The following is a 24021-nucleotide window of genomic DNA, read 5'->3' on the forward strand; positions in this document are numbered from 1 at the left end:
ATAAGGCAAAAATTTTGTAGCTTAGTGGCGCAGAGCTGCTTTGTAGCTTAGTGTAGATTGTATAAAACTCAATAGAAAATTTTTCATATAAAACCTGAAATTAAAAAAAAAAAAAATTAGCTCTTTTATTTTTATTTTTTAAAATAGAGTAAAATTATACAATGATACTTCCTCTTTGATATACATATAGCTTTATTTTCATTTATGAAATCACAATTGTTGGGATATTTGGGGTTATCAATGGAAATATCAAAAAAATAATTTGTGAGTACTAAAGAAAATGATGCAAATAATTTTAATTGAATGGTTGAAAACACTAAAAATTCACGTATAGGAGAAAAAATTATAAAAATATTATAGGAAAAACATACGGAAGGGAATCGGAAAACTTATAAGAAAAAAAGAAAAGAAAAGAAAAGAAAAACATATATACTCTGCATCATTAGCATTATTACTATTTTTTTTTTTGTTAGGATTAAAATTTAGGAGTAGGCTTAAAGTAATGTTATCTTTCTAAGTTCAAGAAACATATCTAATATATTTAATTAGTATTAGTACCACTAAGGCTCAAGGTAAGGATTTTAGGAAACTTAAGATCAAGAGTCTTATACTTCAACTAGTTAAAATTTCTTGATGTTTTTAATGGAAATATTTATTGTTCAAACCTCTCTAACCCTAACTACTAATTTATCTTTTTTTAAGTGTGGAAATTTAACTATTTAAGGGTTCCATTGTATGGATTGAACAAGTTTAATGCAAGAATGTTTCTCCTACTTTCTCTTTTAAGATTTGTGCTTTCTTCATTATTTTAATTTGATTTTTTAAACCCTCTTAACTAAAGCAATTCTAACACTTGAAAAAACTTCAAAAAAAAAAAAAAGTAATACGGCAATGATTATATATTTGTTGCATCCATCCCCATCCTAGAACAAAAGCCACCATATTTATGTCTGAATAAAAACTATTATACACATTATTACACATTTTTTGAACTGAAATCGTAAGCTAAAATCACGTCTTTAACTCATGATTTTAGTTTTAAAAAGAAAAAGAAAAAAAAGAAAAAAAAAAAGAGTAGTGTAACAAATACTGCACAAAGTGTATCCCACACCAAACCCGTTCATACCAACCAAACATAGGGAAACGCAATCTCCAACAAAAGCCAAGAAATGCATGCTAATTAAAATGACGATATAAATATATAAAGATACATGCATGCATTTTAATTTTCAGCTAAGAGCTTGGTGCAATCCATTGGCTTGAAAGATACAGTTTTCTCCACATGTTCATAGCCTACCGACACATTGGACTGTGCTAAATTACCGAAGACGGATTGTTGACCAGCATAGAAAGCTAAGCACACAAGTTCATCACTTATTTGAAAGAAGGTGGTGGTTGGATTCAGCTTCACACCTGCACCGCTAAAATGTGCTGTGATATTTGGAACATCCATATCATGTGAATTATTGTAGCAGAGACTAAGAAGGTGACTTGGGTCATCAATGCGCTCAAAATTAATTTCTTCTGCTACTGCTGATTCGAACTTGGAGTAGAACTCTGCTGGGAACGATGTCAATGTGGAACCTGAATCAATGATAATATTGCCCTTTGAGCCTCCAGAGGCAGAAGAACTACTTAGCTCCAATCTTTTGTTGCCAACACTCATTGCTTCGAGTGTTAGGTAGTAGTAGACACGATTCCAAAACCCAAAACCACAGCATGACTACCGAAATTCAATTTGCTTGAGGTCTTGTCTTGGAAATAAATAAATGGCACCAAGCAGTAGGAGAACTTACCACCAATAGAAGAATGCAATTGGGAAACTAAGGGATTTCGAGCCGCCTCCAAGCCCAACAATGCCGGAACCTGTGACTCCTGAGATTATATTATTATTGAGTCCACACCCTATGATAGTTTCTGGGAGGCACAGGGCGGCTTGAAGTTGAATTCAGAGTGAGAGTATCAACAGCAAGGTCTCCCTTTGAGAATGATGTATCCCCATACTTCACTGAATATTGGCAACTTGTTCTGTCTTTTGAGCATGAGGTATCTATATAATCTAGAGACTCACATTGCGAGGAAGTGCAGGAAATTCTTTTGCAGGTTGTGGACTTTTCAGGATCAAAAAATGGAGCTGTTTGATTGTAGCACTCAGTGCAAGGCTTGCATTGTAACCAAATCAAATTACTTTCTTCTTTTGTCAAGAATATCTGACTACTGAATCACTGGTTTTGATAAAAGGTTTTTTGCTTGGACATGGTTATGGCGATTTCAGAAACAGGTTGGACCCAATTCACGTGAATAATGGATAACTTGTCCCTACAGACAAGTTCACGTGAATAACACGTTGAGAGAGAAACAAAATATGGACAAGGCTTAGGTCTTGTTTTTCCGGAGGCAAATAGATATAATCTCAGATACCTATTTGGGCCCTTCAGATACATCATTCAATTTGGGCCATTTTTTTGACAATTTTAGGCCTGAACTGAATGAATTGTTTCGTGTTTGATAGGGAGAACCAAGCAAGCAAGGTGTTTGGAACCATGATTGCTGGATGGCATGAAAAAATGTATGTTTTTCCTTTGAATCATATTTGGGTTGATTTGAATTCACCTGTTCTATATATGTTCTTTTGATATTGCATTCCATATGTTTTATGAAGTTCCTTCTAAATTTGGTCTATGATATTTTCATTCATTATTTTTTTTCCTCCTTATGCCTCTACAACAAAGTTGGCTTTTCTTCAAGGGTCAAAATCCTTGAAAAATGTATAAAAACAATCTTGAGAAGAATTATTTTAAAAGCCTAACTGACCATGGATAGCCTTCTAAACTTACGACCTCAAAAATGAAATTTCAACACAATTAGTAGCCCTCAAAACAAGTGCTCTATCTTTTATTGAGGATTGTTGGCCCTTGAAAACATTATAACAAGGGTTAAAAGATTTCAAAGTACAATCATTGGTAAATAAAGTTATTTAAGAGTCTTTTGACCCTCAAAATATGTTTTTTTTTTAAATTAAAAAAATTAAAAAAATCACAATCATGCACAAGAACCACATATTACAAAATCTTTACACCAAAACACAAATATTATGTAACCCGGTCCAAATTTCATTCAATGTACTACAACCAAATACATCAAAAGTCCAATGTATTGCAACCATATACATACATCAAAAGTCCAGATCCTTGCACACCTCAAGTTCTCAAGGTGGTACCTGCCATTAAAGAGGGAAACACCTAAAAACCAAGCAATTTTGTACAAATCCAATTCTATATTCTGAGTTTAATAAAATAATATGAGTTTGATTGAAATCCGCTTATTTTGCTAAAACTGAAAACTTTTAGTTGATTCTATCAAAAAAAAAAAACTTTTAGTTGAAAGCACTGTAAATAAAATTAAAAGTTAGCTGAAATAGTACAGTAGAACTCATGAATAGTATCAAAAAGTGTAATAGAACCCATGAATAATAGCAAAAATAAGCTAAATAGTAAAATAAACTATTTTTTTAAGTTAGAAATTTCAATAACATCGATATTAGTTGTCAAGATTCAAACCATCATTATGAATACATTACGTACTATTAGTTGCTCTAGTGCAAGGAATAAACCAGCAAGAACTAAACTGCAGCTAATCATAAGATAACTAATGAGCTTTATCTTAAATAATTAGAAAAAAATGATGGGATCTTGGTTCAAGACTAACGAATGCATGAATATCTAGTACCTTACCAATAAAAAAACTACTTTCATTTAAGTACAACCAATGAACCACAAAGTTGCACAAGATATACAGAAGTATCAAAAATAGGATAATACTCCACTAAGGAGAGCACCGTAACTTACAAATCAGAGCAGTTTGACACTACTGTAACTGCAATGTGAAGTGTTATTGTTAAATAGATATTAGCAAAACACAATGAATCATACCAAAGGGAATCAAGTATGGAGGATATCTTTCAATTAGACAATATATTGTTACGCATAAAGAGAAAAAGAAAATGAATTCAATGTTCATTATGAACATTATATGACTATGGATTTCTTCTAAGGAAGGACTAAAGAGGGGTGGAACAAATATCTTAAACGATGACATCCTTTTATAATAGACAGTTACAAACTCACCAATCACCACTTAACAAATTATTTTGGAAATAACTGTTATGAGTCTCTAGTTCTCTGCAGAATAAATGATCATGGTTTGCCAATAACTTGTCTAAAAAAGAAACTGAAAAAACAAGTTGTACTAAGTTTGGCAGATTCTCATCATATAGGTAGTAAACACAACCAAAAGCAAAGTAGCAATCAGAGAACAAAAGATAGAATAGAAAGAAGATGAAGAAAAAAAAAAAAACACTAGAACAAAAACATATATCACAAAAGAATATTCTAGAAACGTATTTCCAATGTCTAAGATAGTAGCATAACTCCACAAATTTTATATTTATTTGAGTTAACCTTCGTGCCTTAATGATCACTCCTTGATTGAGCTCATTGTGAGGTGATATAACTCAACATTTGCATCATCTTTGAAAGCTCGGATTTGTGCAAAAACACAAGAGCTTGTTCAAATCCCCAAATAAAAATTATGGCTGGACTGTTTTTACTCTAACTTAGACGAAGTGTGGAACAAGAGTAAATAAGGGCAATGAACTGATAGCACTACCCTAAGCTATATTAATCTATAATCATCAATAACATGAAAGCTTAAGAGTAAGGAAGAAGAATGCAAACAAAAGATAATACCGAGACGTGTTATCGAAGAGAAAACCTAAGAACTCAACGAAAAACTTCTCCACTACCCTCCAAGTCGAAATCGATCCACTAGAGAATAAAGTTGGAGTACACGAATAACAAAAGACCCTCCAAGCCTAGTCTACCCATGTACTTGAGCCCTCCAAGATTCTGCTATCAACTAACTTCTTGGAACCTGATCTTCTCTAGCTTTCCAGATCCCGCAATACACCCGATTGAATGCACCAATGAATGACTCCTTCTAATACTTTCTAGCAGCACCAAAATCTCACTTTACACTCAGTATGCATGTGTTAAGTATTTGGGCTAGCAACTTCTTAAAGATCTAGAGATTGAGAGGTACAAATTGAGAAAAACCATAAGGAAATGTGTAGATGATTGTGGGTATAACAATCTCTAACTCTCAAGTGAATTTTCTAGTGTTTTCTCTCTAAAAAGCACTTTTTACAATTTGTGGGTAATGAGGGTATATATAGTGTGAGTAAAGACTTGGTAAAGCAAAACACAACTTTTTGCCTAACGGAAAGTTTCACGGGTCCTTCGTTAGTGGGCCTTACCCGTGAGACAGTCGCAAAAAATCCAGCCTGGCATGACTTTTCATCTTCCAGTCATGTGCTCTATACGTGACTCTTTTCGTGGGTTGTTTCTCGCGAAACAGTCGGGAAATCCACTTGATCAAATTTTGAAGCTTGATTCTTCACCGATTTCTCACACTTATCCCTTACAATTAAACCCACATACATACAGGGAAAATAATTGAAGAAATTACAATCAAATTTGGCATGGAATTAAAGCCAACACAAAATAATTGGAAATCACAACTTTACAATCTCCCCCTTTGGCTATTCCATGACAAAACCCCTAAACAGACTCTAGACTTTAACGTGAGTTTGGGAATACAGGAAAAACTCACTCACACCTAAATCTAAAGGCTGTGAAACACTTGAACCACATACACCTGTATCCTAAAACATTTGCACATAACAAATAAACTTCATTAAATACGAGACAAGTAGAACACAAGGCATATATAAAGAATAAGTAAAATGCGATCAAGATACCAAATGAAATGTAAGTTATAAGGCATAACTTGGTCAAATATGAACAATCATTAGAAAATGACCACAATGAATATTTATCAAGTAAATGATCATCTAGACATACAATGCAATTACAAGCAATGCTAAAATCAATTGCATGTCCAACAAACTCATGATGCATTGAAGAGACTAAAGCTATAAGCAATAGAAAACAATAAGCATCAAAACAACTATAAAAACCAAGATTCACAACAGTACTAAAGAAAGACTGAGTTTTAAACTAAAGTACTTGAAAGCTTTAAACGAAAGCACTGTAAACATCCAAAAGCTATAAAAGCATGAAATAAACTAGACTAGCCAAACAACATGGTTAGACTATCCAAAAGTGTGAGTGATGAGTGGCTGTAGGTTAGCTTCCTCCTTTTGAACCCACTAATCTCCCCCTTTTCAACACGAATAGTTGAAGACTCTCCTCTAGCTTGCGCTGGATCTCATCCAACTATGTCTTACTGGTGGTTAAACGAATCTAAACCTAGTTGTTGGTAGAGTATATGACATTAGTAAGACTAGAAATGCACTCTTGTAATCCTTCAACCAAGGTTGTCAACCTATTGGAACGAGAGCTAGATGGTCCCAGTTGAGTGTTAGTAGACTAAGGCTAGTGAATGTGAGGAAATGTAGTCTTGGGTTGCCTGGGGATAGTGGGAGTAGCTGATCGTTGTCCGGAAGGAGTGGCATGTTGGAAGGATTCACTTTTCAGAGTCTTAGAGGGACTATGATTTGCCCTTTCAGCAGAGTAGTGACTCTTGCTCATTTGAAGTGAAATCAATGATATTGGTCGTTGACGAAGCAAGATAGTTCCATCTTTTGGTGTACGAACACCTTTAAGAACCATGATCTCTGTGAAAAAACTGGAAAAGGGAGGACACATTCTTGCAACTAATCATCCTGCTGTTTTCCCCATGGTCTGAAATATGTGAGCACAAATGTTAATTTGAGCTCCTTTGATCAGATTACACAAAAACTGTGCTCTTCCGAGATTGATGAAGCCAGTGTTGGACAAAGGGTATAGGTTGAAAAACATGATCATTGTGAAAGTCTTCAACTCCGGTCCAAATTTTGCAATCCTAATGGAAGTGCCTTTAGAGGAGACTTCATGTTCAGCTTCTAGAATGTCAAGAATCTCTATCATTGGAGCTAGTCTATCATCATATGCTGAAATGTCCACATTCTCTAGATTAATGTGAAGAATTTTCGCTAGATAATTCGGAGTGATGATAAAATCCTTTCCTTGAACCCAACACTTCAGTTCAGTTCCGGTGAACCAAGCGTTTGGGTATAATTCTTTGATCAATTCGTCAATGAGATCCTCAAAGTTGCCAAAAAAGTTTGCCCAATCCTTATCCACAAATATATTAGGGATGAGGGTGGATCGTAGGGTTTCAAATCTTACAACCCTTTCCACCACAGTAGGTACACCCTCGAAGTTGTTGGAGAAAGAATGAAAATCTAAGAGAGTCTTGTATCTCTTGTTGTCAAAATCACCAAACGAATGACGGGTGCTCTTTGATACAGGAGATGATGTGAGGTCAATCACTTGCTCTTTACTGGGAGAGGAATGACGATACATCTGCAAAATGAACAACCACACAAGCAAACAACAAACAAACAAAAACATGGAAACAAACTTGATTAGATACAAGTTAGTCCATAAAACTGAACAAAAAGGTCCTAAAAATGCATAAAAACTATAAAACAAAGTCACAAGATCATGTTTTAAGTGCTAAAGGTCTAGCAAGACTTATATAGCTAAAATGAAATGCAAAACATGTCAAGTGATCAAGTGTATGCGTCAAGTGTGCATCAAGTGTGCTTATGGTGTGTATGTGAGAGGCATGAACAATGCATTACAAGGCACTCATGGGGCAAAATGTGTGAAACACACAACCAATATTTAAAACATGTTAAGAATGTAAAAACATGGTAAACCTCAAAGTTTGGTATTCATCGGAGTCCAAAACAACAAGAAAATGTCAGTTAGACATTTTATCAAACACTTAGACTACATACACACCACTAACATGTAAAACAATACATGAACATGTTGAAATCTTGTCTAAATACATGTTAAAATGCAACTTGGGGCCAACACAAACACAAACAAACACAATGGGACAGCCTAATCAAGAAAATTAAAAAAATTTGCAAGAAAATAATTTTTTCCCAAACCCTTTCAAAAATAACCCAACTCTAGAAATCCTAGAATCTAAGACTTAATCTATGGATTCAAGAATAAAAAAAATGTTAAAACATACCTTAGATGAGTCTTAGGGATGAAAGTTCTTGAGATTTGGGTGAGATTTTGAGTGAAAAGGTATTTTGGGTTGAGAGGCAAAAAGATAGATTTGAAAAACTTAACTATTTGCCCTTTAAAAACTAAAAATCCGCTCATTTCACGGGTAAGATACTCGCAAAGCTACTTGCGAAATGACCTCTGAAGCACAGGACAGGTTTTGCAAGAAGCTTCTTCTCGTGAAAGAGTCGCGAGGAAGTCGCGAAACTCTCTGTGTAAAATTCTAGAAAAACTGAAAAAGGCTTCCTCATTTTCACGGGGAGGTTCTTACTCACAACTTACTCGAGAAAATGCATTTGAAGGAGTTTTTCAACAACAAAAAAATGGATTGTTTGGAAAAACTCTTAACAGAAAAAAGGTACATAAAAACACTTTAAAAAACATATAAAATACTCAAAAATCTTTTTGAGTTTGAACATCAAGAAATTGAGTATACACATATTACATTTGAACACGTATAATTACACAAATGAAATAAGTATTCATTGAATATTAGACTTGTGTGTTGTGTGTGCGTGAATCAAGTATGAACTAATTCATATTCTTGTATGAAACTTCAATGATCAATTCAATTAAGTCATACACAATTGATACGAAAACAAGTGACCTATCTCATTTGTAGAAATGAACATATATGACCCCTCATCAAAGTGTTTACATTTGATTGAAGGTTTTTCATTTGGCTTCCATTTTGCATACTTTTGATCAAATACAACTCAGATTTTTGACAAATGATGCTATGAACTTTTTGATATTTTTGACAAATACACCTTTGGCTTTGGCACCATCATTTTAATACATATTTTCTCCACTTTTTTCTAGTCAAACTAATTTTTGAAGCAAGACTTTTTTAGCTCTTTTCACCTTTAAGAGATGGACATTTGTAGATCTCTTTGAAAAAGAAAAAATGTGAGAAGATATATAGGCACAAATCTACGCATGTATCAAGATCAAGCAAGACTATTGACCAATCATTCATGACAAACTTAAAGATCTATTTACAACAATCAAACGTAAATTTCTAGATGTCGTTTACACTTAGAAAAATGTACATACATAATAAGCTAGGTTCATAAATGCAATACGCCATTAGAAGATTTTATTCCAATGCATCTTATGTTGGTTCATATACTACTTGCCCATTAGCTTGCACATGGGTAATGTCAAATAGTTCGATTCTACTAGAGTTATGACCTGTGTTCTCTTTCTAACATTTGACAAAACAAATAGAAAGCACATAGAAACTAACAAGGTGTTTGGTAGAGTAGTTTGAGATGTGATTTTTATAGTTTTTTGAAATATGTGTGGGTGAAAAAATGTGTGAAAAAGTGTGTAATATTGTTTAAAATGTGAAAATGTGAGTTTGAAATTACTCACCAAACAGACCCTAAGTATTTAACTAGGAGCAGATAGAAAGCACCCTTGTGACACCAATAAATAAAAGACTTCAAACTCTAAATATTGATCTACAAAGGACTAATAAATATAAGCAATAGAAGTAAAAAGAGAAAAGAATGTGTAAAGATACTAGGTATAAATATGATTTACACCTTTATCTTTTTCTCATTGAGTATGAATTACACAAACTCTAACAGAAAGTGAAGAAAATCTTTATGTTGGTACTCTTCCATCATAACCTTAACTCTTTTTATTATGCTGATTAATTTATACATATACTCAAAATTTGTGCTTTTGTTTTCTATGAAATTTCTTTGTTTAAAAAAGATAATATTTTGCCAACTCCTCTCATTTTAGGTACTGTAAACCCAGCATAGATGTAGAGCAGGGCAAGGTGAAAGATTCAGGAACTGTAGACCCAGCAGTTTCATCAAGAAGCTTACAAAATCATGAAAACATGCAGAACTGACAAATCTTTTGTCTGTTGGTGTACATTTTTGTGTAGACTTTTCTGGTATATCATTTTGGTTTGTCTATTGTATCTGCACTAAAGACTATTTCTGGTTCAAATTGTGGTCTGGTTATCAAAGATGCCCACTATATAAGCATCTCTCTACCTCTCAAGTTGTAGTGTGCATGAACAGTTCGAGTTTGCCACAATAAGAATATTAGAATTATTGAAGTTTACATATTTATTAAACAACTATAACTGTCATCGTTTTTTTTTTTTTTGAGCTATTTTACAATGCATCTCGTTACTATCAAGCATATTATGATATTATGGTCACAAAGCAATGAGTACTTTATTTATTTATTCTTTTGGTATCCGATCGAGTGTTCTGTTTGGTTTAAAACAAAATGTGATAGTAGAGAGATTAATGCTCTATTTGGATGGAGGAGAAATAGAGGAGAGTAAAGTAAAAAAAGGGAGAGTAACTTAAATTATCTTGTTTGGATTTTTTTTTTAAGAGAGGAGGGAGAGAGATTTGGAGGGATTCTAACTATTTCGAACCCCTCATTTTTAATTCTCCAAATTGAAGAAATTTGGAAGGAAAGTAGAGTACAGAAATTCTTGACCAAATGAATTACCCAATACCTTAACATATTAACAAAATTACAAACTATATACCTCTGTAATGTTAAAAAATTTATCTCAAATCTCTCTCAACTCTAAAGACTCTCACACTGGCTCATCTGCCCTTCTCTCTCTCACACGACTTCTTCACTCTCGGACTATCTCTCACTCTTCTCTCTCATGCTTAGCTTTCTCTCTTAGAGGTAAACTCTGTTTTTCTTTATGTTTCATGGGTTTCTTTTGAGTTGGATCAAATAACTATGTTCTTATAATTGTGATTTTATTGGGTAATTTGTTATTAATTGTGATTTATGGGGGTAATAACATGTTATTTGTAAGTGGGTGCTTGAGTTTGTCTAGATTGTGAACTTGCATAAATTTGTATCTACATGTTGATTGTAGCTATATATGGATTTGTGTTTCTTGTTTATTTGTCTCTAAAAACTTGCAAGCCTATTAGTTCGTGATATATGGATGAACTATAGTTCGTGTGCTTTATTTTCAGCTCATCTCTTTGTTATCTAATATGAACAACAATATTTATCTGAAAGCGTGCTTGTCTCTGCCTTTCAGTGTTACGGAAGATGAAATGATCTAGGCTTTGTTTTCTACCAGGTCCTGGACTGCCTTTGTTTCCTTTTTCTCTTTGGGAAAATATTTAAGAGAATATTATGAGATTGTATTGTCATAATCTGTCATGAGTTCCTCACTTTTTGGGAAAATATTTATGAGAATATTAAGAAATTGTATTATCATAACTTATTTATGATTTTATAGCTGAATGAGTTTCTGACTTGAGGGTTTTTAAACTAAAATTTTAAAGTTTCAAAGAGTTGCTCAAAATGGTGTGTCCTGTTATTAGATTGTTACTCTCGGCCTACAGCTTCCGAGAGACCATTTTCATATAAAGGTTTGAATAGTTTTAAATTGCTTAACATAAATGATATAAGTTATGGGGCTGCTTATTTATCAATTTTATCAACCATACTATTCAATAATACCTGTGCATAATTAACTAAATTTTCAACAAAAATGGTGTGCCAGCCTTGACATGTTTGGCTTTCAGTAAATGGCATGTGATTTATAGCAATAATAGCACTTAGTTGCGTAGAATATCAGAATATATTAACTGCTAGTATGAATTATCGTTTGGCTGCATTGTATTCTGTTTTAAGTTAAGAGTTCTTTTATTGCCTTGCATTACATTTAAAAACATGCAACTTAGAAGTCTTTTGAATGTTACATTGTTTTGCTTGATTACATTATAGGAGGGTGCTTGAGATAGAAGGAAAGAGTTCCAACACCGGGTAGCTTGGGCAGATAATTATTAGATAGAGATAGAGTTGTTATTTTTTTCTTGGAAGCTCCAATGTTGAGAGGACAAAGCCAAGTTTTAAGTTTTAACTTTGCTGCGTGCTTTGTGTCTGTTCTTATATTCAATTAACAACTTAACAAGAGGGTTTAGATGATTCTAAATTAAAGTGTTAAGTAAAGAAATTGAAAGTGAAATGTTTTTGTTCTTTGCAGGCACGTTTCCTTTTTTCTTTTCTTTTTTTTAACCTTTGGTCCTTCTAAATAATTTCAATTGATACTCCCTTGAGAATTGTGAAGTGTTGTCATTTGTAACTATTAGATTCTAAGACCTTAGGGACTAATATATTAGAATTTCAATGTGTAATGTGTTGGCAAACCATGATCAAAACATAGAGTCTAGATTTAGGCTTGCTTAAAGTATGTTTAATTGTAAAATTAGAATCAAGTGATTGCAGAAATTATTGGACAAATTCTGCAAGGCTCAATCGATCGAAAATTAGATTCGATCGATCAAGATCATGCAGAATTAATTTTCTGCAGAATTTTCAATTCAGTTCAAACCTGTTTGACGTGAGAGTTTTATGTTTTACTTCACATATAAAAAGAAATACCCTAACTACGTTTTAGAAATCTTTGATGTGCTGTGTGTTGAATCTCTTGTGAGATTTAGAGTTGTTTACCTTCATACACATTTAGGGTTATTAAGATCAAGATTCATGTTAAGAACTTGGTGATCGCTTCAGTTGCTACAAAAAGAACTTAAAAAAGATCTGAAATCTTTGAGTGGAATCTCAAAGTCACAAATAGAAGAACTTATGGTTGCAGAGGATCAAAGAAAGAAGTAGTCCGTGAACTTGGAGCTGTCACGTGGTCGTAGTAGTAAGTTTTCTACTCGAGGTGGTAATAGAATGTTAATGGTCTAAGTTCTATTATACAAACTTCAATTCTTTCATAGTGGATCAGTTTTACCTTGATGATAGATAAGTTAAATCCTTTCCAAGTTTTTTATCGGTTTGGTTTTCTTGGGTCATCAGATCTTTGTGTTCTTTACTTTCCGCATTATATTTGTTTTACACATATTTGTTAAACCTAGTTTTAATTAACAAATTTGTTAATCAACTTGGCTTAATATTAGGTGAAACATATTGTGTTAAGAGGTCTAAATCTTTACGATAACTTCCAACTTCTTTGTAGTGTTGAGGACTGAAATCTAGAATGTTTGAATGGTTGCAATGATATTCTTGCACCTGCTTAACAAAACATAGGGAGCCATGATGTATGACTTTGTGGTATTTGCTTAATTCAAAAAATTTTGTAAATTTGTAATGCACAAATTTGCTGCCTTATTAACTCATAGTTTGTTGATGACAATAGAAATTTTACACTTAACCTTACTAGTAATATTAGTACAACAAAACTTTGGTTGTGGATTCATACTTTTGATAATTCTTATTTTGTTGTCCTTTTTAAACAGGCTAAACCTAAAGCAAAAGAGTTTAAGAACAAACCAATTCTAAACTACGACAAATTGGTTGAGCTTTATGGAAAAGATAGAACAACTGGAGAACAAACCAAGGTTGTGGTGAAATGTTCATAGGATTTTCTTTTCTTTTCTTTTTTGGATTTCATGCTCTTTTGTTTTTCCATGTTCTATTTGAGGGCTATATTGGAGGGTTACATTGTGTTTTGCAAATAAATTTGATTTTATTTACAATAAAAACATCCACAGGAATTGTAATCATTCATATATATGAATGATTCATAATTTTTTTTTTTTTAATGTGCAATGTAGGCTATGTAGCAATGGTAGAATGAATCATATCTATCATGAGTGACGGACTGAATAGGAAAGAGCCAACCCATGAAGTTGATCACTCTTGGTGACTTTCATACCTTTATATATATATATATATATATATATATATATATAATCGAAGGTTCTGCTAGCTCTACAATTTTACACATAAGCACCAATTTTTCAATTAATTTTTTAATGCTTATTTTAAGTTGTAGATTACTTGATAAATTTTTTTCGTGTTCCTTCTCATCTTTGAACTCTAGTCTACTCCCCTTTTTTCTCTTCTCAATGTCGAAGTCCTCCCTCTCTCTCTCTCTCTCTTTCTTCCCTTCTTTTGTCAACAATGACAAAGATAATGATTTGTATCTTAAAAAGAAAAAAAAAATTTACTGCACAGCTCAATTTATCATTATGAAACTCAAATTTGGATTCGAAGTTTGATTGCTTTGGGTTGATTTTGGGGGGACTGTAGTTTTTGGCTTGCTAATTTTCAGATTCAACTCTATCCATCTATAAAGATCATATCTTTTGAGTTTTTCCATTGTTTCTGTTTTTTAGTTTGCAATATTCTCACCAAACGTGGACAATTTTCTCTGCATCACATCCCCTAGGATCAAAACCCAAGACCGGCCTCCAAATCTATGCCCAATCCTTTCAATTACTCTTCTCAAAAAGTAAATATATTATGCACAAATGGAGGTAGACAGAGAACTTACAGCAAATTTAGCTGTAAACAAGAGATGGCTAAGATAAAAACACAAATTTGTTGCTGGGTGAGAAGTCAACATGAATGGTGGAAAACCTTTTTCAAAAGTTAGGAAGAATGAAAGGAAATTTTAGTATTTTTTGGTAGTTGTTCATCGCATGTAAAGAGTGGCCAATTTTATCACCCTCAAAATGTTTGACAAAATGCCTAAGCCAAACTCAAAAGGAGGCTTGGACTAAGACTTGGGGATTTGAGGCAAGCGTGTATCACATACCATTAAATTTAAGAAACTGTACTTTCTATCTTTTCTGAGTAATGATTAATGATATTCATGAAAATAAAACATCTTTTTCAAGTGGTATCACTCTAGGAGGCGCCTCCAAAGTCTTACTGTGCATGATCTTGATTCTTTTTTACCTTTCTAAATGAGGCACGTATCAGCACTCAAAGTTCAAAAACGGCAGGAAGGACTATTTGTGGATTGTAGTGCAATGGCTAAAAGTGAATATTATAATTAAACAAAGTCAGTCAACATACTCCTCTTGAAGCACAAACATCTGGTAGGGCAGTTAATGTGAAAGAGTTCCAATAATTGGGTAGGGAAGTCCTTCCAAAAAAAAGCACTATGATTTTTATGCTGGTGGAGCTTAGGGCCAATACAAATTTAAAGAGAATATGGAAGCATTTCATAGGATCATGTACTGAACCTTCAAATCTTAATAATAGAGCAAACTGTGTGTGGCATTTTACCTATAAGTTTTTATGGCTTTCATACGATTCAAACCTAGATTTCTTGTGGGTGCAACTAGGATAGAGATGTAGATCTCATCATCGATTATGATTGCTCCAAACGCCTTGCATAAGTTGGCAAATCTTCTAGGAAGAGTTGTCATTTAGGATTTCCTTCCCTTTGTCAAATGCTTATGTTGCTATTTTTTAAGGATATATTGCCACATCCAGAGCAGCTGCTGCATGTAAAACCATAATGGTATTGAAAGTTTGAAACAATGAATTTGAGTTCATAATTACACAATGTGCTAAGCACTGAATTATATCATATTGTAGGTTCTATCATTCACATCTTCTTGTATTGTAGAGGAGGTTGGCGTGTAGGTTTAAAGAAAATAAATGGGATTATAGGAGGATAAAACAACTTCTCATATTCAATAGATTTTCCATGCATCGCACGAATTAGCAACTAATGTGTGTGTGTGTATATATATATATATATATATATGTGTATATATATATATATATATATATATATATATATATACACATATTCTACAGCTTTTTTATTTTTAGAAATATATATTATATAATTAATCAACTACTTCTTGAACCTGTTTTTTGGTTGGCAAGGAGTAGCAAATTGATAAATTAACCAGTAAAACTGTGCTAAGCCATATAATATTATATTTACTTAATCTAACAAATTAATCATAGGTCAATGTTGCAAGTTTATTTTCAAATAGGGGTAAATTTGTCTATTTAAATATATTTTATCGTTTCCTAATTCTTAAAACATCCAAACAAGAGAATGGACAAATTATTCTCCTTCTCCTTACTTAATTTTAAAACATTCAAATAAGGTAGATGGTAATCATTCTCCTCTACTCTCCTCCCCTCTACTATTCTCTCCCTCCAAACTTCCAAACATAGCATAAATGTAGAGAGTGAAAGCAAACTTTTCTCACATTTAGGTAAAACAAGATATTTCAACTCGTAAAAAGTTATGGAGGTGAAACAACTAACAAGATACCATCAATGATGTACTTACATTTGGTGGAACCTAAGGCATTTCTAACCTCACATGAAAGAACTAAAAGAAATAGAGTAGTTCGAATACCATATAATTTATACAACTTTTACTACAACTATTTTATGTATCAGACTATGAATGACTGTTTGTCATTTTCACATGGACTTACCACTTTTTTTCCACTACTCACAATCTACCATAGGACAATTGTGGCACAAATTTTGTCATTTTATGTGGTCTTAGAATTTTTCAAAGAAATAATCAACTAAATCACATCAGGTATCATATCCAACATTTCATGCACCCATCTATCTCCATACTAGAACTGAAGGCAGCATATATGTATCCCATACCAAAACTGTGATCTCCAGCAAAAGCCAAAAAACACATATAGAGGCTTTAGGCACATGGAACCCACGCAATTCATGCTTATTCAAATGATAGATAAAACTAAATAAAGGCGAAAGCATGCAATTTAACTTCCATCTTAGAGATTGATGCAATCCGTTGGCTTGAAAGATACAGTTTTCTCCACAAGGTCATAGCCTAGCTACCAACAAATTGGACTGGGCCAAGTTACCAAAGATGCTAATTTTTTTTATTAGCAAGAAAAGCCTAGCACACAAGTTCTTCATTTATTTGAACGAAGGTTGTGGCTGGATTCAGCTTCACATCTGCACCGGTGAAATGAGCTGTGATAATAGGAATTTCTATAGAATCTGACGCGAGCTTGTTGCAAAAAGACTTAGAACGTGACTCGGGTCATCACCGCGCTCTAAATTAATTTCTTCTGCTACTGCTGATTCAAACTTGGAGTAGAATTCTTTTGGCAACATTGTCAATGTTGTACCTGACTCAATGACAATATTGCCCTCCAGACCCAGAAGAACCGCTCAACTCTAATCTTATGCTGCCAATACTCATTGCTTCGAGTGTAACATCCCAAGTTAATAAAAAAATAAAAATAAAAAGAAGAAGAAGATGTGGTTAGATTTTTAGTGTCATGCCCCCCACCTACCCCACCACACATTCTCACACTATCACTTGGCCAGCCCCTCTCAAACACTCCTCTCACTCCCTCACTCTCTCACCGGTACACTCAACACCATCATCTCCACCATCATTTTTCTAGCAAGATCACCGAAAAATCCTTAAGAACCTCTGAGCCCCTTCGCATCTTTTATTTGAGGTAAAAGTTTCTAATTTTTTTGAGGTTATTTTATACTTTTGCTTGAGGTTATTTTTATCTGAGCTTTGATAATGATACTCATGTGATTTATGAACTTTGAAAGTGATATTCATGTGTTTATATATATGGATTTTGTATTAGTGGAATTAATTATTTGATGAGTGGGTTTATAGTTTTACAATGGTAACTATCTAAGTGGTGGAGATTTGGAGGTTTTGGTTTTTTAACGTGAAATAGATGATGAATATAATTTTATTAATTATTTGGAGCTAGTTTAAGAATCAAATTGTTTGTCTTAAAGAATATTATGATTTTGATGTCATGGGTTTCTTGTTGATATTTACATAAATCATGTGGAAACTACTTGTAAATTGTTGAAGTTTTGATGCTAGAGATAATACCTTGGATGATTCATGGGTATAATGGGAGTCTATGCCTTGTAAATAAATTGGTTGAGAAACTTCGGAAGTGGAAAATATTATTTTTTAGGCTAAATACTACGCTTGCCTAATTAAGTGCTTATTTGGCAATTCCTAATTTGTATCTAGATACAATTTCAAGCTTTATGCTTATTGTGATAGGTTTGCTTGATATTGTTTAGGTTCTAAGTAATCTCCTTTGGAGCTTGGAGAATTAAGCTTTTTGCGGGTTGTAATATAAGTAGCTTTTTAATGGGATTTTTTTTTTTTGTGTGGAAAATAACCATGTTGTATAAACGTTGTTTTTGGGTTAAACACATTTTCAAAAATTATTTGTTGAACTATATTTTCTTAAAAATTGTTGAGTTGTTACCCTACTATATATGATTATATATGAAAGAGAATCATGTTTAATATTGCATATAGGGAAATACATGAATATCTCGCATGGAAAAGAAAAGCATCTTAAAATTCCTTTGATAATGGAGTTCATGGAATTATGGTTTGGAAATACTAAAGATGTTTTGTCTCAACTTGTATTATTTGGGAAATTGATATAAAATCTTTTTGACAAAGAATGAAGTTGAAAACCATACAAACTTACGGAAGTTTTGGTTGTTTAAGGTTTTTTTGAAACTACCTAGATATAAACTATGTATTGAAAGTAAATGTAATATGTGAGCTTTATGTGGTTTTAACTCTATGTCATGTGTGAGTGATCACCCAATTTAGTTCTGTAGTCTTTGTGACAACAGAACCAAATCTAGGTTAGTGTCCTTTAACATTGGATGACGCGTTCTTCCTTGTTGCCAATGAGGGGAAGAGGTTCATTGATTGTGTGTGGGTGAAGCTGCTGCCCATGGGGCCAAAAGACCACATGCAAAAGAGATCCTCTTTAACGCATTCTCCCTACTGCTTATGGGGAAAAGACAAAACCTTGAGAGTATAGGTGAGGTTACTACCCGTGGGGCCAAGAGACTACATAACAGAGAGGACAATATAATGCCAATTGTGAATAGGTGGATCCCCTGACCGGTCTATGTGATAGTGTGACATATTTGTGATAAATTACCTTATGTTAGATTTTATGGCTTTGGAATTATATTGTTAGTGCTCAAAGATTATGGTATATAATTTCAGGGTATTTACTTTGATAAACTGTGTTTCATTATTTAATCATTTTGTCACATTATTATTGAAAATGATATTGCAGTATTCAGATTGAAATTTCTCAAACTAAATCATGCTTTGTAAACTATTCATCATCAAGAAACATGTATTTCCCCCACCCCAATTAATTATGCTACTTACTGGGCTCTATCTCATCCAATTCTTTTACAAACTTTTTCAGAGTAGGCAACGATCATTGTGAGGCAGGTTTTGTGGCTAGCAGTAATTAGACTAACTAGTGATGGAGGCTGGACTTTTGTGATGGAGATATTTAGATGGTGTATATCCTAGGATAGGCTTGACTCATACTTTTACATATTATAGTGGTTATGACTTTATTTCCACAGATGGGACAAGTTGATGATACTGGTAATTACACATAACCCACCTGTGGTTTGGGCGAAAATCATTTTGCCTACCCGTGGTTTGAAAAGTATCACTTAACCCACCTATGGTATGTTTCGTTTGTTTTTCGTAACCCACCTCTATTAAAATCAGGGATAAATAGGTATTTTTGCTGAAATTTTATGTCTCTCTCCTCCCAAAACAAAAAATAGAGCAAAAATGCAAGAGAAACAAGATCAAAAAGTGAAATTTGTCTCTCTCTTCATTCACACAAATTTTGAATATGAAGAACATACCCAAAAAAATAAAAATCCTAAGCTCCATTGCCTCCCTCAACCCTTTGGCAAACTCCATCACAAACAGAAAATGAAAAAGAACCAATACAAATCAGAATAGACCAATAATTTCTAGCTTAAGTTTTAGCTCTAAAAGTCCAATGTCCCACATTGCAAGACAATCTAAAAAACACCTTCCCCCAATTAATCTCTAATTTATGTTCTTCTCTCACTCCTATTTTCTCAGAACCCAAACAATGCACAAACTAATTTTCATACTCTTTTCATTTCTCAGCAATTAAATAAACCAAACCACACACCAAAACAACAAAACAAATTACACTCCATGTTCAAAATTTGTGTGAATGGAGAGAGAGACAAAAACCACATTTTTAATCTTGTTTCTCTTGGATTTTTGCTCTATTTTTTGTTTTGGGAGGAAAGAGACATAAAATTTGAGCAAAAATACCTATCTACCCCTTATTTTAACAGAGGTGTATTACGGAAAACAAATGAAACATACCACAAGTGGGTTAAATGATACTTTTCAAACCATAGGTAGGTTATGTGTAATTACCCCTTAATGATATGTAATTGTATTTATTTAGACCTCCATTCTTTTGTAGCCAATGGTCCTTATAATTATTGCATAGAACTCTGACTTACTTTGAGAGTATCATTAATGAAATTATTATGATAATTCTTGATGTTAGTACTTTGATAATGCATTTTGGATTGAATTGTCGAAAAGGAAAAATCTACAAGTACTTTTTAGATACTTTTCTCATGCTTTGGTCCCTTTTGAGTTTGAGGTGTAACATTGAGTGTTAGGAAATAGAAGGTGTCTAGAATTTTGGGGACTAATGGAGTAGACATGGTTCTACGACCCGAATAGAGATGAACTCCTTCAAAGTGATTCAATTTGCTTAATTTTTTGTCTCTTGAAGTTAATGGCACCAAGCAATAGAGAACTTGCCACCAATAGATGAACTCAATTGGGAAACAAGGGAAACCGCCCCACTCCTAATACCAACAATGTCGGAACCTTTGTCATCAAAGTTTCCAACATTATCATGTCCACACCCTATGATAGTTTCTAGGAGAGGCATAGACGGCTTGTTGTTGATCCCAGAGTGAGAGTGTCCATAGCAAGTTCTCCCTTTGAGAAAAATGAATCGTCGCCATAAGAGATGGAATATTGGCAACTTGTTCCATCGTTGGAGCATGATGTTTTTGCTAGAGATTCACATTGTGATGAAGTGCAGGAAATGCTTTTGTAAGTTGTGGACATTTCAGGATAAAAAGGTGGAGCTGTTTGAATGGAGCACTTAGTGTAAGGCTTGCACTGTAGCCAAATCAAATCACTACTCGTACTCGTATCAGCAATGCCTAGTATTGGGACTAGTGGCATACTAATTGAGTATTTCATTAGGTATTTGCCCCTATTTGAGATTATATCTGATTGGGCCGAATCGGGAGAGACTAACGAAGTTGTAATGTCGTAGAAGCTACAAGAAAACAAACTCGTTGCTTTCTAAATGGAAAAGGAAACTAAACACGTTATCTTCTAAATGAAAACCTCAAATGCATGAGGGGTTCATTGAATCCACAAGGTGATAGAGTTTTGGAATTCACTAGAGAGAAATAGACAAAGTCTATATTTTTTATAAATCTGAAAACTGAATTGCCTTGGAGGCTACAATATGTTTAATTAATAAAAGAAACCCTAGGGTGACTAGGGCAACGCCCAGAAACCCTAATTTGCGCTAATCATGTAATTAATTGGAAAAATAGTGATTTTTACCAAAAATAGCAAAATTGAAATAATTGCAAAAATTGAAACTACTAACCTTAAGGGTCGTCTCAAAACAGACGGGATCTTATTCTGACTTTTAAACTAAAAGTTATTAAGGAAAAACAAATATAACTATAAATAGTAAAAACACTGTTTTCGGGACCTTAATGAAGGAATTTGCCTAAATTTAGGTGACGCTTGAGATAATTCAAGTCTGGATCATAATGTCGTTTTCCTTCAACCTACCAAATTTTATGCAATTCCGACATCATAAGACAAAGCCTGTATTTTTTATAAATCTGAAAATTGAATTTCCCTAGAGGTTACAATATGTTTAATTAATAAAAGAAACCCTAGGGTGACTAGGCAATGCCTAGAAGCCCTAATTCGCGCTAATCACGTAATTAAGTGGCAAAATAGTGATTTTTACCAAAAATAGCAAAATTGAAATCATTGCAAAAATTGAAACTATTGACCTTAAGGGTCGTCCCAAAACAGACGGGACCTTATTTTGACTTTTAAACTAAAAGTTGTTAAGGAAAAACAATTACTACTACAAATAGCAAAAACATTGTTTTCGGGGCCTTAACGAAGGAATTTCTCTAAATTTAGGTGACGCTCGAGTTATCTTGAATCTGGATAAGAATGTCATTTCCCTTCATCCTCCCAAATTTTATGTAATTCTAACATCGTAAGACAAAGTCTATATTTTTTTTATAAATCTGAAAACTGAATTGTCCTAGAGGCTACAATATGTTTAATTAATAAAAGAAACCCTAGGGCGACTAGGACAACACCTAGAAATCCTAATTTATGCTAATCACGTAATTAAGTGGTAAAATAGTGATTTTACCAAAAATAGCAAAAATGAAATCATTGTAAAAATTGAAACTACTGACCTTAAGAGTCGTCCCAAAACAAACAGGAACTTATTCTGACTTTTAAACTAAAAGTTATTAAGGAAAAACAAATATCACTATAAATAGCAAAAACACTATTTTCGGGGCCTTAACGAAGGAATTTATCTAAATTTAGGTAACGCTCGAGTCTGGATCAAAATATCGTTTCCCTTTAACCTCCCAATTTTATGCAATTCTGACATCGTCACTCTGATGGCCTCTATTGGCACCCCTCTTGATCTTGCAATGTGACTTCTGGTGCCCTTACTGCTCCAGGAAAGCTTGTATTGTCTGTTCTACGTCAAGTTGGCTTAAAATGATTGACATAGTTAATGGAACGTAGCAAGGCCTTGGCTATGCGCTATGAATGAGTTTCTAAAGGGTTGTAGAAGGGAGAGTCCAAAGAGTCACGGTGGATGATATCCACGCTAAAGCTTCCATTGTGAGCCTCAATTAGATCAGAGAAGCTACAAGGCACGACAATGGAGAATGAAGTTTCCAGTGCAGCAAAAGACAGAAGTGAATGACTATGAGATGCCATGATTGATTGATTGTTGGAAAGGTGGTGATGATGAAATTGTGCTGGATTTAAGTGTATATATTGTGAGTCACTGGCTTCTATTAGATTTCCACAACGAGTCTTTGTTCGTGCACACTATAATTGCGCCATGATGTACTGAATTGGAATTCCAAATATCAAAGGTCTCCTACCCGAGTTGGCTCTTACCTATATCTTACGGGTTTGACCCCAAAAAAAAAAAAAGAAGCATTTATGAGTGCCGCAAATTTGTTAGGCAGCACTCTCTCTTTGATGTGTGCTCTACGGTGATTTGTGTTTGGTTTTAAATTTTTGTTTTTATATTTTTGATGTGTAGAGTTGTAGTTCCTAATCTTTGGTAATTGTGTCATGTGAGTGTATTGAAGCTTACCACAATTTTATGTCACAACTCGCTCTATGGACAGGTCAAAGCACATAAATTCTTTGTGTTATCTTTTATGTGTGGGATGTCTTACTTTCTTTTGGGTTTTCTTTGTTCTTATTATTTATTGGGAAATGCTAAGGAATGCTCTTAAGGCATTGGTGAATGATCTACTTAAAAAAAAGTTTTTATGTAAAAAGAAAAAAAAAATTAATATTTTGACAAGTTTTTTCATTTCTTATAAAAGTTGTGTCAAAACTTTCCTAAAATGGATTGTTAACCAATACATTAAGGATTCTTGTTAGCATGACCCTTATTTATTTTTGAGATCTTTCTATAGCTACAATATTTTTTCAATAAATCTTGTGTGAGAATGCTATCCAGAGGTCTTTCCCTACAACATATATATAACACCATAAGAATAATTATTCTCGAGAGTATAGCGAAACAATACACTTTGCTTTCACATAATAATTGATCTTACTAATTAAATTTATAATGAGATATTTATCATTCAATAGTCGCAGAGTTACGCAATGCATGAAAATATATAATTATTTTAAGATATGGTATAATGTATAATTTTCTTTAAAAATTTTATTGAAGATCATTTTTTCTCCCTAAAAATTAAAAATTTTCTAAAAGTAATTTCTATATCTTTATTTTTACAAATATATAATTTTATTATTTTTGGTATTTTTATTGATGTTATTCTAAATGGTCCATATTCTTCTAACTATTGTTATTATGTATTATATTTTCCTAATTTTTGTACAATAAAAATTTTTAAGTTTCAAATTTCTCAT

General features: G+C 33.3%; 2 pseudogenes; both read right to left on the reverse strand.

Moving 5' to 3' along the window:
• Positions 1-1222: 1222 nt before the first annotated feature.
• On the reverse strand, positions 1223-6692 carry LOC142615323 (aspartic proteinase CDR1-like; annotated as a pseudogene).
• A 9998-nt stretch (positions 6693-16690) lies between these two features.
• On the reverse strand, positions 16691-22836 carry LOC142615508 (aspartic proteinase CDR1-like; annotated as a pseudogene).
• Positions 22837-24021: the final 1185 nt, after the last annotated feature.

Source organism: Castanea sativa, chromosome 11 (assembly GCF_040712315.1).
Source record: "Castanea sativa cultivar Marrone di Chiusa Pesio chromosome 11, ASM4071231v1".
NCBI lineage: Eukaryota > Viridiplantae > Streptophyta > Magnoliopsida > Fagales > Fagaceae > Castanea > Castanea sativa.